Source organism: Nipponia nippon, unplaced genomic scaffold, assembly GCF_047370975.1.
Source record: "Nipponia nippon isolate SJK-2023a ecotype South Korea unplaced genomic scaffold, ASM4737097v1 scaffold_36, whole genome shotgun sequence".
NCBI classification, from domain to species: domain Eukaryota; kingdom Metazoa; phylum Chordata; class Aves; order Pelecaniformes; family Threskiornithidae; genus Nipponia; species Nipponia nippon.
In genome coordinates, this window is record NW_028262354.1 from 2,582,044 (window position 1) to 2,597,847 (window position 15,804).

Below are 15,804 nucleotides of genomic sequence, written 5' to 3' on the forward strand. Positions count from 1 at the left end.
CAGGGGGTCGATCCGGGCTCTCCAGCCCCGAGCCGAGGGACAGCCCCGGTGACACCCCAGGGTCCCTGCCACCCCCGCTCCCTGCAGCACCCGTGACCCTCCTGCCCGCGGGGTGACGTGCCCAGGGCACGGTGCAGCGCAGAGGCTGGCACACTCGCTGCACACCTGACCCGCGGGGAGGACGAGGGTGGCACACGTGCGGTGACGAGGCGGGGTGGCCGTGCGGGTGGGGAGGAAGCGTCGCCTTCACGTGGCTCACCCCGGCCCCCCCACGCCGCCCACCCCGCCACAGGCACGCTGCGGGCGGATTATCTGCCCTCGCAGCTGGCGGAGGCCCCAGTGTTTGCTGGGAGGGGGGGACGTTGCATGGAGCGAAGCCACCGGCGATGCTCCCAGGGGACCCTGCCAGGATGGGTGGCAGGTCCCTCCTGCCCCGGCCGTGCACCCACACCGGCCCCGCGGCCCCCTGCTCCCTGCAAACGGTCCCTTCCTCCCTGCCCCCCTTCCTCTCCAAGTCTAAATTCTCCCACAGCGTCCATTGACGTCCTGCCTGCGTCACCGTCTCCAGCACAACCAGACAGCACGTGGGAGAGGCAGGTTTAAAGCGGCAGGGCCCTGCGAGGACTCCAGCTGCGCGCCCCGGCAGCGGAGGGGGGCACGGGAGCCCTGCCGGGGGGTGCTGTCCCCCCAGACCCCGCTGTACCCCCCCCCCAAATTGCACCGAGGTCCTGGCGCAGCCGGGAGGGGTCTCCTGGTGTCACCCCAGGGTGAAGCGGGGAGAAGCAGCGCAGTTTGGGCTGAGATGAGGCTTTTCCTCTCCCGTAGCAAGGCTTGCATGGGAGCGTGAAAACATTTTGCTTCCAGGTCCGTGCCTGCATCCTCCCTTCCTCCCCGCCGCTCTCCAAACCCACCCCAAATGCGGACCAGAAGCGCTGGCAGCCAGGGAAGGCAGCTTGCGTTAGCCGGGCAAGCTCACAGCCCCAGCTCCCAACGCCAGAGCCAGACTCCTGGAATTTTTTCCTGGCTGCCAGACCCCAGGCCAGTCCTTGCGCCTTTCTATCTGGGCTTTGCCTGTGCCCAAATTAAGGTGCAGCTCGGCTGCGTCCTGGAAACAGGGTTTGCACGCAGGGAAAGCACAAAACTTCTGCAAGGGCGTGGGGTGCAGCGAGTTTTGCAAGGGTTCAGGCGTGGGGTGCAGCGAGTTTTGCCAGGGCTCAGGTGCCTTCCCTGACGCCCGCTCATCATTTCTGCTCCTGGATGTTGTCTTGCAGCTGCAGTGCTGCAGGACATCAACTTCCCCGTGACTCAGGGCTTCGGGGTGGGTTGGGAGAGCAACCCCCCAGCTCCGAAACAGCCCTGCTTCCTCTCTGTGTCCACACTGCAAGCCTGGGGGCTATTTTTGTCCCTTCCCTTCTATTTATTGTTCCAAAGCCATGTGCGGTTGGAGACCGTGTGGTGGTTGCTTTATGATTGCTTCCTTCCCGCCCATAACCTTTTGCCTTAAAACGGGATTCGCCCTGATCCTCAACCCAAGGCCGGGAAGCTTGGGCAGCGTGCCACCGGCGCTGGCACCCCAAGGCTCGTGGGGGACAGAAATTCCTGTCTCTGACCCCGATTTTGATGCAAAGCTGAGTGCAAATGTGCTGCCCTTCAGCTCCCAGGGCACAAACTCACAGCCCCGAACCTCCTCCCCTCGAGCATCCCCAGCCCCTGCTTGGTGCCGCCGGCAGCGCCTGCGCTGCCGCGCTCGCAGCCAGACCCGTGAAACGCTCTGCTTTCGAAGGCAGACAGATGGGTGAGTGGGAACCATCACGGCGAGCCCTCGAACAGGAGCCGCCATGAGAGAGGGGGGAAAAAGAAATGTGAATAAAAAAGCAGGTTGCAGAAGGCAGCCAGCCTCAGCGTCCTGCCCAAAGTCCCGCAGAACGTCTGCGGCCGAGAGAGGGTCGGAGTCAGGGCCGCCCCTTCGCGGGGGGACAGGCGGTGGCAGCCCTGTGCGAGCGTCCCCGAGGACCCGCCGCAGGGACGGCTCGTTCTCACCCTCTCCAACACCCGGCTCGGGGCACCAACGCAAAGGGAGGGTGCCCCCCTCCTGAGCTGGGCTACCAGGGTTGGCTAGAGGCTTGGACCAGCCTGGAGACCACTGGGCCACCAGCCACAATAAATCGGGGGGCGGGGCGGGTAGGATCCCACTGCTGTCCCAAAGCATTGGCTTGAGCCCGGCCACTGGTCAGGACCGTTTGCCGGCACCGCCGGCACGCTGCTGCCTTCGCCCCTCCGCCGTATGGCGCGGTATGGGCTCCGCACACCACGGCTTATGCTCCTTGGGGTCACGGCCGGGACTAAACCCTGACGGGAAACGTCCAAAAGCTTTGCAGGCAGCAAACCCAGCCGGGGCTTAGCTCAGCCCAAGCTGGCAGCAGCTTTGCTGGTCCACGCTGGAGGTTTCCAACTGGGACAGCGGCAGCGCCTGGGGCAGAGCGGGCACAGCGAGAGCATCCCCTGACTGCCGCTGCTGGGGGTTTTATCGGCAAGGGAGGCGGCTTTTAGCACCCCCAAGGGTTAAGCCCAGCATGCATCTTATCAGCTGACTGAGGCTGTGAAAACGTCTATCTCGGCAGAAAAACACTGTGGAGCATCTTGCAATTTCCAATTAACTAGATGTCTCCTTTTCCTTGCAAAGCAGAAACCTGCGGCTCCGTTCTCCCTTTCCTGGTGCAGCAGCCGGCGGGGCAGAGCTTCAGCAGGCTCCCCGAGCAAGTGCATATCCCTCGTGTGTGGGAGTAGCTGCTGACTGGGAGCAGCCCAATTTCAAGGAACTCCCAAAAGTTACAAGCCTTAACATCTTGCTGAATCAGAGCGCGAGATCCAGAGCAGCTCCATGCTCTGCAGCCTGGAGAAAGCAAAGATCTGGGTTTCTGCAGCCAGGACCTCTTTGCTGTACACGACAATGCCGTTCCCCTCCTGCAACCCTCCTTGAGACACTATCTGCAATGCCTGCACGCAACGCCTGGCCCTAATGAAAGGGCCCAGCACCTTCCCCATTGCCCAGCCAGTTAAACCTGCACAAACTGAGCCCAGCGCACACAAAAAAACCTCTCCTGGGTGAGGTCCTTATCACCAGTGAGTCAAAGCAGCCTCCCAGCCGCGGGTCCGACCCGTGGGTCCGACCCATCTCAGCGCTGCCAAGCCTCGATGCAGACGGGAGGTGGCCAGGGCTCTGCACCGCGAATTCGGCTGCGTGCCGCCGTGCTTCGCACCGCGAAAAAAGGCTGGAGCCCTCCCGGCCGTGGCCCTCGGGTGCGGGACCCCCTGCGAGGCAGCGGCCGGGCTGCCCTGCCTGCTGCTCACTTGATCCCGTCTCCTCCCCGCCTAATCCGTGCTCCCCTCCCGGTATCCTCTGCTCCACTTTAATGCCAAACGCTGGCCGGCAGCCACTCGGCTCCGGCGGACGCCTTTTCTCCCGGTTATGCAATGCGCGGCTGAGCTGTTTGCCTTTCTCTGCGAGGGAGTTTTGGGAGGCCGGGAACCCCGTCTGGGGAGCGGGCAGGTCCTGGGGTGCCCCAAACGGGGACCGAGAGGCAGCAACGCTGGCTCCCTCCCTCGCCCTGCCCCTGGGGCTGCTATCCATTCCCAGTCCCTTCCCCTTCTCCCCTTTCCCGGCATCCCAACGCTCCCACGGGGTCCAGCCCTGCTCCCTTTCCCCATGGGCTCCTCTGCACTGCAAGAAGAGCTTGCTGCGAGCTCGCGGCGCGCCTGGCGCGGCAGCCCGGCTAACCCTGCCGTCTCACAGCCGGAATAATTAATTACACTCTGAGTGGCACTTGCAGCCCCGTTTCACATCGCTGTGCCTTGGGACCGCTGACACCGAGTCCCGTTTCGCTCCTCCCGAGACCGAGGTTTGTGCTTAAACCCCCTCAAAGGGACAGCGTGGCACGGGCACGGTCCCCAGTCCCCGCACCCCACGGGGCAGAGCCCTCCCCGCGAGGAGCCCCGCAGAGGCTCGAGCAGCGCCTTCACCTTCCAGGCGATGGGCTTATCTGCTCCACCGCAGACCTGCTTTCATGCCGGAGAGCTTTGAAGATAAGTGAGGGCTTGGGAGAGCGGGGGTTTAAGGCTCAGGCTGCCGCGTCTGGGGATGCTATTCCTGGGCTGCCATACACGGCAGCATCTGAAGCACAGGCTGGGTGGTCAACCATGCCACCGGCTCATTTTGGGGTAGATCTGGGGTGCCTGCTGCCAGTGCCTGGAGCGGAGGAGAAGCCTCCAAGCTACACTGGGTTGCCCGAATGGGTCCCCTCCTCACTACAGCCTGGGACCCCCATCCGAGGCTGCCATGCCCTTCCAAAATCCACCATGACATAAAAAACTGCCAAAGAGCCTCTTCCAGGGAACAAAACTTCCCCAAGCCCGGCTGCTTTGGAGGGCATCCCGGCCATCCACCGCCGGACCCTTGCTCCCGAAACCCGGCAGCCTCCCTGCACCCGTCCGGTGCCCACCGAGCCGTCGGGGGGAAGGTTGGGACACAGCGGACATTTTGTTCCCTGCTCTCCCCTTAAATTATCCTGCCACATATAGTAGATCTCGGTGCTATTTTTAGGCCTTGCTTGTTTAATTATTGAGAAAGATTTTGAAGGATCTCTTGAAGGCGAGGAGACGAGCACCCGCGGGTGCTCACCAGATTTCTCTTCCCGCTGCTGCCTGCGGAGGCTGCTCAGCCCCGAAGCACCGGGCAGGGAGCAGGGCCGCAGCGGCTGCCACCCCCCTTTGCCGCACGAATCCTCCGACACCGGCTCCTGCCTGGGCTTCGTTTGCCTGCGGGGACGGCCGTGGGGATGGGGAGAGCGGGGCTGGGCGTCGAAACCGGTGGGGGAGCAACCCCACGGCAGTAACCGCCTCTCGCGCACGAGGAGAGCGGCTCAAGGGGCTGAAACGAGGGCAAAACCTGGTCCCCAGGGTGACGCTTTGCCAGCGCAAGGGACCACGTGCACGAGCCGTCGGAGCCGGGAAACGCTGGCTCTCAGCTAGCAAAAACCGGTGCCATCCCAGCGCCGGCTTCCACCAGGAATGGATCCGGCCCAGAATTCACCGTTTTTATTTTTAACTAAAACGGCCACTTTTCTCGCTGAAAAATGACCTTATTCTCAGCTCGCCGAGTGGAATCGCAATGGCAGGAGATTTTTTTTTTTTTTTTAAAACCCGTTCCTTTCATGTTTCCACTTACAAAAAGCCAAAAGGAGGATGGCCTTTATTTGAGATTAAAGGGTTACGGTCAACTTGAAGTCTGCTGAGATTTCAGCAAAATCACACCTAATGAAGTAAGAGCCAGATACTCAACTGGCATCAACAGCCATGGCTTTATCATCTTCGCTTTTGCACCGCCTCTTCGGACCTGCCAGCAACCTGGCCCAGGGACTTCAAGGAAAACATTGATTTACCCCAGCTGCTGGGCTCAGCCAGCCGGGATTAACTTCCAGCAGCTGAGGGTATGGGCTGTTCAGGGTATCTGTGATCTGTCCATGTTCAAAACATGGAAAACATGTAAGGAAACAAAATATATATATATATATATAGTCATGTATTTGGTCTGTTCATCTTCCGCCTCTTGGCCAGTTTGGGTACAAAGGTAAAGATATTAATTTTAATAGCGCAGATACTAAAGTGCTACAGGTTGCATGAAAATAATTATCCTCTACGAGAGACCCCCTGCTCGCTCCGGGGGGGGACGGCGGGGTAAGCCCGGCTCTGTACGAGACCCCAGCCACGGCGCGGGGCAGCTGCCCCAACGCAGGGAGCGTCTGCGGTCCGAACCCCGCAAAGCCCCGTCTGCTGCGGACCCCGCGCCTGCATCCAGCCCCTGGTCGCGCGCACCCCCTCTGCCTCTCCCCGGGGAGGTCACCGAGCGATGCCGCACTGCCGGGATGCTCCAAAAACTCAAAAACTCATCTAAACTAATTGCTGCGATTAAGGACGGTGGGGTGAAGCCGGGCTGGGGGGCCTGGGATGGGCACCTGGAGGCAGAGCCCGGCTGGGCTGCTCCGGCGGGCGCGGGCGGGGGGGCGAGTTGTCAGCCCCTGCTCCTTAACACCCTGACAAGCTTATAACTATTTCATTTGTTACACTGTGAACCTTTTTAAATTAATGAACATAAGGTTGTCACGGTTGCTGTGGCGACGACACGTTGCCGGGGCAACAGCAGCGATGCAGAGCCTGCGGAGTGTAATCAGGGGTCAGGCTAACGATGGAGCCGGGATGTACGTGGGGGCTGCTGGAAGGGGCAGCGAGCCCCGGCGCTCCCACCAGCCCGCTGCCCCCGCACCGCTCTCTGACCCCCGAAACCAGCGCCGACGGATGGGAAAACCACCGTTGCAGCGCTCCCCTGCCGCTGCCGCCCTGACCCTGGCGAGCAAAATTGCCTCGACACCCTCGATGGCTGGACGGCCCGAGGATGCACGTGCTCTGAGCGAGCCCAACCCGGCTCATGGGGAAGGAGGTGGACTCGCAGACCCCATCCCACGGTCGCACCGCCTCCCCTTTCCATCCTTCCCGTCCCCATGGGTCTGTCGGGGTGTCCAGCCCCTCACCTCGCAGTGGGATGCCCCCCAGAGCAAGGGCGGCTGAGGCAGAACAGATATGGCTGGGGGGCAAAACTGCGGCTCCGGGTCCTCTCCCGAAGGGACACGAGGACAGCGGGGTGGTTTGGGAACGGCTCGCCCTGCCTCGCTCTTCCCACCAGGCAGGGGCTGGGGACCGAGAGGCCTCGGCGCACCGCCACAGCCCTGCCCCGGCATCTCCCCACCCTGCTCGTTCGGAGGCTGCGTGTCAGCCAGAGCAGCCGAGATTTTTGCAGCCACAAAACTCTTTAAATGCTTTTATTTCCCCCGCCCCAGCAACACGCTAGAAAAGGGCGGGGAGGGAGGGGGCAACTGAACACCTCTGCAAAAACCCTCCCTGAAAGTCGGAGCAGGAAAACGCCTTTGCGAGGTCTCCTCTTTCTGAGTCGAAGCAAAGGGACCTCCAGCCCCTCTCGCTCCGCAGGGCGCAGCTCGGCAGCCCCGCGCGCACGGTGCTGCACAGATGCCACCATGCACGCGGCATCCGTGGCCGGGGAGGTCACGCAGCGGGGACCCAGGGAAGGCGAAGCCCTGCCGGGGCGCGGAGGGAGGCTCTCTGCCCCCCCTGGAATTAGGGAAAGCGCTGGGGTGAAGCCTGGGCGGCTGGGACGAGGGGAGCGGGGTGCAGGATGGGGACCGTCCCCTCCCCAGTGCAGGGTGCGGTGGCCGCCCTCTGCTCGGGGCAACGCGGCCAGCCCTTCTCTGCGGCTGACATCTCCCCGAGACCAAAACCAGAGGGTGTGAGCAGGAGAAAAATGGGGTGGGGAAGGCAAGTTTCGAGGCTGGGGATTTTTCTGCCTCCTGGGAAGGGAGCTCTGGGCTCATCCCAGGACCGACGGCACGGAGGAGGGCGGCCCTGTCCCCAGCAGCCCTCACTGACACCCCCAGGGTCCCTGCAGCATCACGGGGCTGTGGATGCTCTTCTTCCCTGGCCCTTTCAGGGTACCAATGGCCCAGCCACTGTTTGCACCCAGACACCCCGCCGAGCCCTGCGGACGGGAAAACGGGCGGCTGGTACGAACCACAAACACCAGCTCCCTTTCCAGCCCCCACAGATGCACAATATAAAGTAAAATATATTTTTATATGCATATGAGAAATATTTTTATATATTTTATATGTATATATGACATTTGTAGGGTTTTTATATATATATATATATATATATATATATATATATATATATATTCAAAAACCTCCCCCAAACCAGCTCAAACCCATTTTCTTATCTAGCTTTTGAAGGCCACTCGGCGCTGGGCTGCTGGAAGGAGGCTGCCCCATGGCGAGCGAGCACCGCCATTCCACCCCATTCCACCCTTCGGGGCTCGCGAGGCAGCTCGGAGCAGGGCTGCCGAGGACGCACGCGTCCCCGAGCCCGACTCTTTGTGCTGAGGTTTCATAAGCGCGCACGTGCACGATGCCATACTGCAGATCTTTCAGAACCCTTCCAGCTCTACTGCCTGTCAGGGAAATGTCTAAATATTTCTATTTTCCCCAAATACATTTTTCATCAGAATTGGAAAGGGGGGGGAAAAAAAAAAATCTAAAAAAATCATGAAAACACTGAAATCCGCATTAGGGTTTGAACAAAAGCAGCATCTCGTAATTGGGCGGAGGATGCACCCTCAGGCCCCCCGAGAGATGGATCCGCACGCCTCTCTCGGGGCTTGGCTGGGTTGTAGCGCACCATGAAGCCCTGTTTCCCTCCTACTGATGGGAGGCAAAGCCCGCGGAGCCCCAGGGGGACGATTTGCCTTGCTATCTCCTGAGGATAGCCACCGCCAGCGAAGAAACAGGGACCAGAGCGGAGCCTGGCTCTACTTGTGTCCCAGATAACGCTGTCACCCCACAGAAACCAGGCTCGACCCGGCGAGCTCAGCGGAGAGGCCAAAGGGTGAAGGAGATATGTCAGAGCCTCCCTCCCGCTGTTAAAAGCAGGACTGTGACGCCCGGGAGGGACGAGTGTCCAGGAGACCTTCCCCGCCTGGCCCCGGCTCTGCTCTCCATCACTCGCAGTCAGCCGCCGGGAGCTGCGGCGAAACCTCGCGAGAGCAAATCAGGAGAAAAAAAGGAAATTAAAAATTAAATTTAAAAAAGCTCCATGACCTGCAAGGGTGCTTGGCTTCACTTGGCGTTTGTTTTCCAGCATGTCGCCTCCAAGACTGGATGGTTTCGGGTGGGGAAAGGCATGGAAGCCGGCTTCCCCACAGCCTGGTGTGAACTGAGCAGCTGGGGCTGAGCCCCATCGCTGCAAGGATCAGTGCAGCAGCACGCAGGGGCTGAGCATCGCCCTGGGGCTGAGCCCCATCGCTGCGAGGACGTGGTGCAGCAGCACCCAGGGGCTGAGCATCGCCCTGGGGCTGAGCCCCGTCACTGCGAGGATGCGGTGCAGCAGCACCCAGGGGCTGAGCATCGCCCTGGGGCTGAGCCCCATCGCTGCGAGGACGCGGTGCAGCAGCACCCGGGGGCTGAGCATCGCCCTGGGGCTGAGCCCCGTCACTGCGAGGATGCGGTGCAGCAGCACCCTGGGGCTGAGCCCCATCGCTGCGAGCATCAGTGCAGCAGCACCCAGGGGCTGAGCATCGCCCTGCGGCTGAGCCCCATCGCTGCAAGGATCAGTGCAGCAGCACCCTGGGGCTGAGCCCCATTGCTGCGAGGATGCGGTGCAGCAGCACCCGGGGGCTGAGCATCGCCCTGGGGCTGAGTCCCAACACCACCAGGATGAGGTGCAGCAGCGCCCAGGGTCTGAGCATCGCCCTGGGGCTGAGCCCCGTCACTGCGAGGATGCAGTGCAGCAGCACCCTGGGGCTGAGCCCCATCACTGCGAGGATGCGGTGCAGCAGCACCCGGGGGCTGAGCATCGCCCTGGGGCTGAGCCCCGTCACTGCGAGGATGCGGTGCAGCAGCACCCTGGGGCTGAGCCCCATCGCTGCGAGGACGCGGTGCAGCAGCACCCTGGGGCTGAGCATCGCCCTGGGGCTGAGCCCCATCACTGCGAGGATGCGGTGCAGCAGCACCCAGGGGCTGAGCCCCATCACTGCGAGGATGCGGTGCAGCAGCACCCTGGGGCTGAGCCCCATCACTGCGAGGACGTGGTGCAGCAGCACCCGGGGGCTGAGCATCGCCCTGGGGCTGAGCCCCGTCACTGCGAGGATGCGGTGCAGCAGCACCCTGGGGCTGAGCCCCATCGCTGCGAGCATGTGGTGCAGCAGCACCCGGGGGCTGAGCATCGCCCTGGGGCTGAGTCCCAACACCACCAGGATGAGGTGCAGCAGCGCCCAGGGTCTGAGCATCGCCCTGGGTCGCTGCTTGTGAGGTCCCTGGCTCCCACTCCAGTCGTCCCACCACCAACGCTGCCGCCTCTCCCCGGGGCTGCACGAGTCCCCTGACCGAGCTTGGCAAGAGAAGGCTTATCTTTCCAAGAGGGTCATTTCCAGAGGCCAAAATATGACCCGGCAGCCAAACCACAGCTTCCCCTTCCAGCAACACCAGTCAGCATCATGTGCCTCGGGTGATGCTGTGCTCCCTCCCTCCGCTTTCCTTTTTTATGTGCAAGAATTTAAAAAAAAAAAAAAAGAAAAAAAAGGCAAAGAAGGAAAAAAAAGCGCAAGGAGCCTGGCCTTACAGAGCCCTGCAAATTCAAGCTGGGGCCAGCTTCAGAGAAGAAAAGACCAGCAGAATCTGCTCCAGCAGCAGTCAAGGCTAATTAAATAGCAAATGCATCCGTTCCCAAAGGATTCGGCAGTTTCTAGCTGCAGCTGCCGCTGACCTGCGACGCGACCTTGGGCTGCAGCCGACCGTTGTTACCTCTCTCACGGTGGCTCAGCACCCCAATACCTGGGGTAAAGCTTGCTGCTGCGGGTACCCCGTTTTGCACGACCGTCTGCGTGCTCCCATCGGCTCGGCCGGGGACGCTGGGTGCCACGGGGCGCATCCCAGGGGCTGCTCATCCCCAGCCACGCTCCCTTCCCGCTGCTTCCCCTGCCCTAAAGCCAAAGTCACTCACGCAGAAAGTACCTGCGGCTCTTAACATCCCTGGGCAGGAGGGACTAATCCCGTTTTCCAGATTAAGGCAGGATCTTGCCACGTGGTGGGTTGGAAATAACGCCCGACTCCCTTCCCCGCTCCGACCCACGGCCATCCCGACTGCTCCCCGCTGCCTCGCTGGGGCCAGGACCCCCATTTTACTGTGTTAGCCCTGATCCCAGGATTTCATTCCTCCCATTGCCCAGGTGCGGGGCTCGGTTTCTCCTGCTCGGTCCCTGGGACAACCTGCCACCTCCCTCCCCACTCCCTCTTTCCCAGCACCGGGCGCCCGCTGCACACCCACCTCCGCTCCCTAATCCCCCCTAATCCTCATTTCTGCCTCCGCGGCGGAAAGCCCTTATCGAGCTCCCTTGTCTAACTCGGGAGCAGAGATAACTCGCTATCTCCCACCCCAATCTCTTCCATACTCTATTTTCTTCCTGCCCAGAGTTGATTTCCCTCACCTAATTGCCCGGAAAGCTCTTTTCCCTTCCTCTAATCAGTCTGGAGCAGACTTTCTCTAGATAATTGTGCCGAGACCTGATCACCCTTCTCATCTCCGTCTCTCCAACACTCCCATTTCTTCACTAAACTCATCTGCCGGCGCTGCGTTCCTTGGTCTAATTATTTCAAGGCTTCGTTGAGTTACTTAATTGCTTGCTTGCCTGGCGCCCATATCTGAAAGCTCCCAGAGCATCTGGGACAGGACTCGGGTCTGAGTTACCCTGGTATAACTGCATTTCCAGGGAATAAACTCGCTCCAGGTGTGCGAGGGTGTGAGCCCAGAGCGAAACCTGCTTTTAAAAAAGAAACTCTCTGAAACGAAGAAGTTGCTGCTTCCCGTGGTTGGAGGAGCAAGGCCTCCTCGGTCGGAGCAGCAGCGCCTGCAGACGCTTCGCTGCATCCCACGCTGAGTTGCAGGGGGCTCGCACCAGCCACGGCCAACAATAAACTCATCTTTAGGCCAGGCTGGGAATTTACCCGTGCTAATGTCAAGCTGAAATAGTCCATTAAACTCAGCCTGGTGCCCCAGGTCCCCACAGCCCTTGGAGGATCCGGCTGGGACCGTTTTCCCCCCCTCCCATCCTTTCCCTTCCCAGCAGCTCCACCAGCCCCATGGTAGGAGCCGTGGGGGTCGGTTTTACCGCCTCCGCTCCCCGATTCTCGTTATCACCCAACCTCGTCCTCTTTCCCAGGCTAATTGATCCACTGTTTTGTTTTCTTATCAAATTGCTCTCAGCCTCTGATGCTCCTCTAATCAATTCTCAGCCCTATCTGTACCGAGGACCGCTGGGAGACCTTTCCTTGCAGCCACCGCTGTATCTGATCGCTCGGGGACTTTACCTAATTGGTGTAAAACCTGATTTCTTTCTCTAATCGCTCCGAGGCCCTGATTCACTTATCTAATCGCTCCAAAGCCCAGGCCTTGCACACCTCTCTCTGGAGCTCCGGCATATCCTTCTCCATAGGTTTTCCCCCCCCCCGCAGGTGGCTCGGCTCTCTTGACTCCCTAATCCCTCGGCTGCTTGATCTCTTTAACTAATCCAGCCAAGATTTGGCTCCCTTGCTCGGCTGCTCCCCTAACCCAGTGCCAGGAGGGGTAAACCCACCGCGGAGTCATTGTCTCCATCTTCCCCCCCGCAGCAAAGCACAATCCTGCCGCTCTCGGGTTTTTGCCTGCTCCTCCCCTCCGACGGTCCCCTGGGAAGGGTGACGCACGTCCCTGGCACCCCATCCCCTGGGGGTGCGATGTTCACCCCGGTGATGAAGGCACAGGCGCGTCCTGCAGCCCCCCCGAGGGTCACCCCCCGCCAGAGGAATCTCCCCTCTCTGCCGGGACGGGGTGCACCGGCTCAACCAGTTCCCACTCTGCTGCACCCACTGGGCCGGGCACAGGGAGGGGACAGCGATGGGACGAGGGGAACGGCAGCCCAGGGTTTGCCTCCTCGCAGGCAAGGGGGTTTGCAACGCCGCTGCCGTGGCGTCGCATCGGCCCTTGCACCGAAAGGGACCCGGTGTCGCCTTCGCGGGCTGGAGCGCAGCTCGCCCAAGCCCTTTCTTTCCTCCTGGTGAGTCACGTCCTCTGATTCAAGCAAAAGAAGTTGACGGGGGGAAAACATTCACGAGCGCCAGCCGGGAAGGATCCCAAGGCTGAGGACAGGGTGGCAGGAACAGAGCAGAGAGATTTATTTTTTTATTTTTTCCCCCCAGGAGTTTCACAGACAGACGGAGAGCGAGTCCTGTCCCGCGGCGGCTCGCGGCGTGCCGCTCGCCGAGCCCTGGGGCACGCTGCCCAGCGCGGCGGGCGGAGGGGCCAGCAGTGCCCAAATCCTGCCTCCTTGCTCCAGCAAGCCCTCACGCTGGCTCTCGGCGACAGGGCAGACCCCAGACCTTCCCTGACCTCCTGCCTGTGGCTCCGGTCCCCTCCGGCCGGCGGTTTCAGCCCCGGAGCTCATTCTTTCCCCTGGAGCACCCGTGCTGAGCAAAAGCTTCCCCTTCCCAGGGCTGGTGGGGCCACGGCCCCCGGCCCACGCTGGCTCAGCGGCACAAGGTCACTCCCGCCTCGCCCCGGAGCCGCACGGGGTGACTCACGCCTGGCTCCCGGGTCTGCTCAGCCCCACACAGGGAGTTTTTTGGGGTGGAAAGTGCTGCCCCCCCCCCCCCATCCTGGGAGTCGGATGTGGCTTCAAGTCCCAGCTCCGTCCTCTTATTGCTGCAGTTTTCCTTGCTCCTGAGGCTTGGGCTGAAGCTGCACCCAGAGATGGGATGGAAACCATACGGCGAGGAGGGGACGGGGCTACGCAGAGCTGGAAGCAAAGGAAACGGGAATTGGGTCTCACCGCGTAGCTACAGCACGGGCGCAAGAGAGCTGGGGCCTGATCCTTGCTCTCTCCATTTGGAAGAGGGAACAGGGCAGTGAATCTCTGTGCTTTGGGAGTTTTCAGACCCTCATCAGAGCAAAGTGGTGGTTTTTCACCACCCCTACAGCCCCCGGGGTTTTTATTCCCCCTCCCAGATGGCTCCAGGTGCCACCGAAGCCCCCCCGGCCCGGGGGTGGGAGGGTGCAGCGGGAGGCAGGAGGCCACCCAGCCCCTTCCCGGGTCCCTGCCCTCCGCACGGGGCCGGGAGCACGTTCCCAGAACCAAGCAGTGGGAATCTGGTGTGTTTATTTGCAATCCAGTGCTGACCCCGGGACTGGGAGGAGAATGAGTCAGCTTCCAGTTCAGGGCAGGATTCCTCATCAGGCCTCTCCTTTCAGTTAAAACAAGCGCCATTTGGAGATGCGGCAATTAAATCAGTTAATTAAATTGGCACTTCTAACCAGCGACAGGCTGCAACCTTTCCACGCCGCCACTTCTTGTGCAAAGCGGGCTGGAAAGCAACCGAGCCCCCGAACCGTTGGCTCGCAGGAATAACGACCCAAAGCAGCGGGGTCTGCAGGCTCCGGGGAGCTCGGTTCTCCTGCCGCAGCCCCCCAAAGAGTTAACACGCAGCTCTGGCGCTGCTTTGGCTGCACAGCGCGGTGCCTGGCCCCCAGGGGCAAAGCCTTCGCCCACCCCCTGATTGCTCTGCCCTGGGGATGCCGCAGGCACACGCGGCTCCTGCTCTGACGGATGTCAGCGCTCGCGCAGCTCCCGGGGCTGCGGGAGGGAGCGAGGGACTCTGGGAGCATCGCCATCCTCCCCGAGCACCGCTGTCCTCCCCGAGCCCGCTCGTGGCCCCTCTCCCTTCCTCGGCCACGCTCCCCTGCCCTGGTCACCCCGGTCCCAACCTGCCCCTCGGGAGCCCGGCTCCAGCCCGCACAGGCAGCAGCCACCTCCACCCCGCGCTGCCCAGCCGGCAAAGCAGGAGACGAAGCTACGGGAGATAGAAAGCAATCGAACCCTGCCTGCCTTAGGCCACGGTTTGGTGCACCGATCTAAGAGGGATGACTCCTGACCTGGACGGACGCGGGGGCACCCACGTACGGCACCCAACGCCCTCGCAGCCCCTCCTGCGAGCTGCGCACGGTGCTGCACAGCAGCAGCCGCCCCCCCCCCCATACTGCTGGTTTGCTCCCCTTCTTCTGGACAAGACAGAAGGGGATAAGCCCAGAGGCTCCCCAGGCTCCCGGGGAACAGCGGGGCCGGCTGCTTTCCCCGCGGACAAGGGTAACCCATCAGACCCTTAAGCCACCCGGTCTTTGCTCGTCTCAGGTCGCTCTCGGAGGATGCCGTGGCCCAGGGGTGCAAAGCAAGCGCCTGTCCCAGGCTCACCCAGGAGGGCAGCAGCTGAGCAGGGTGCAAATGCCACAAATGTCACCCCATCGATCCCCCCCACCCCAAAGCCCCTGTCCTCACCGGGCCGGCAGCTTCACCCTGCCGAGCTGAGCCCCGGCTCCTCGCCGCGGAGCGCGGGTACCCGCGATGCTACAGCCTGGCATGTCTTCCCGGGGTTGCCAAAGCAACCGCAGAAACACAACAAACAGCAACAACACACAGCAGACAGTCGGCAAACATTCCCCTCTTATTTTCTCCCCAGTTCGGTTTGTGCTTTTTCCCCTCTCCCACGAGGAAGCTGCTACCATCGGAAGGGAACAACAATATTATTCTTAAGCACACGAAGCCTGCGCCATCCCAGCAGGAGCCGCGTTGCAAAGCTCCCGGTGCTGCCGGGAAGGCGGCTGCTTCTGGGGAGGAACCCAGCAAACCCGTGCTGAACCCCAAGTCCGACGCGGGCAGGCTCGCGCCGCTCACCTACCTCCTCGGTGCTGCAGGCGAGGTCTTCGTGCGCTGAGTAATCGGGGCCGTGCCAAAGCCAGGTTGGCCAAGTAAGGTGAATCCCTCCTCCCGGGCAGCCGCGGTGCTTTCCCGGGCTGTTGGGATGTCCTGACCTCGGGGCTGGGATGCACCCGGTACGGCCCAGCCCTGCTGATTTTTACGTCAGCTTCTATCCAACAGCGCGTTTTGGGGAGGGGGGTCCGGGACTCAGCACCCTTTTGCACAGGAGCACAGGAGCATCCTCAAGGCTGAAGCAGGAGCAGGCAGAGGATGCGGCCGCGGCCGGCTGCGCCCGTGGAGGGGCCACAGGTGCACGGACACCCCGGGGCTTGCCGAGGCAGCGCCGCAGCCCGAGTCCCGCAGCCGCCTTAGCGAGGGGGATTAGCGGGCGCAGCGTAGGGCGC

At 61.7% G+C, this 15,804-nt stretch overlaps 1 protein-coding gene across 1 annotated transcript in view; it reads right to left on the minus strand.

Annotated features, from left to right (window-relative positions):
* MEF2D (myocyte enhancer factor 2D) overlaps positions 1 to 15,804 on the minus strand; it is a 98,629-nt gene extending 82,825 nt beyond the window's left edge. The window contains exon 1 of the mRNA XM_087772208.1: positions 15,381 to 15,804. The gene's annotated coding sequence lies outside the window, so the exon portion shown is untranslated. The remainder of the gene's footprint in view (positions 1 to 15,380) is intronic.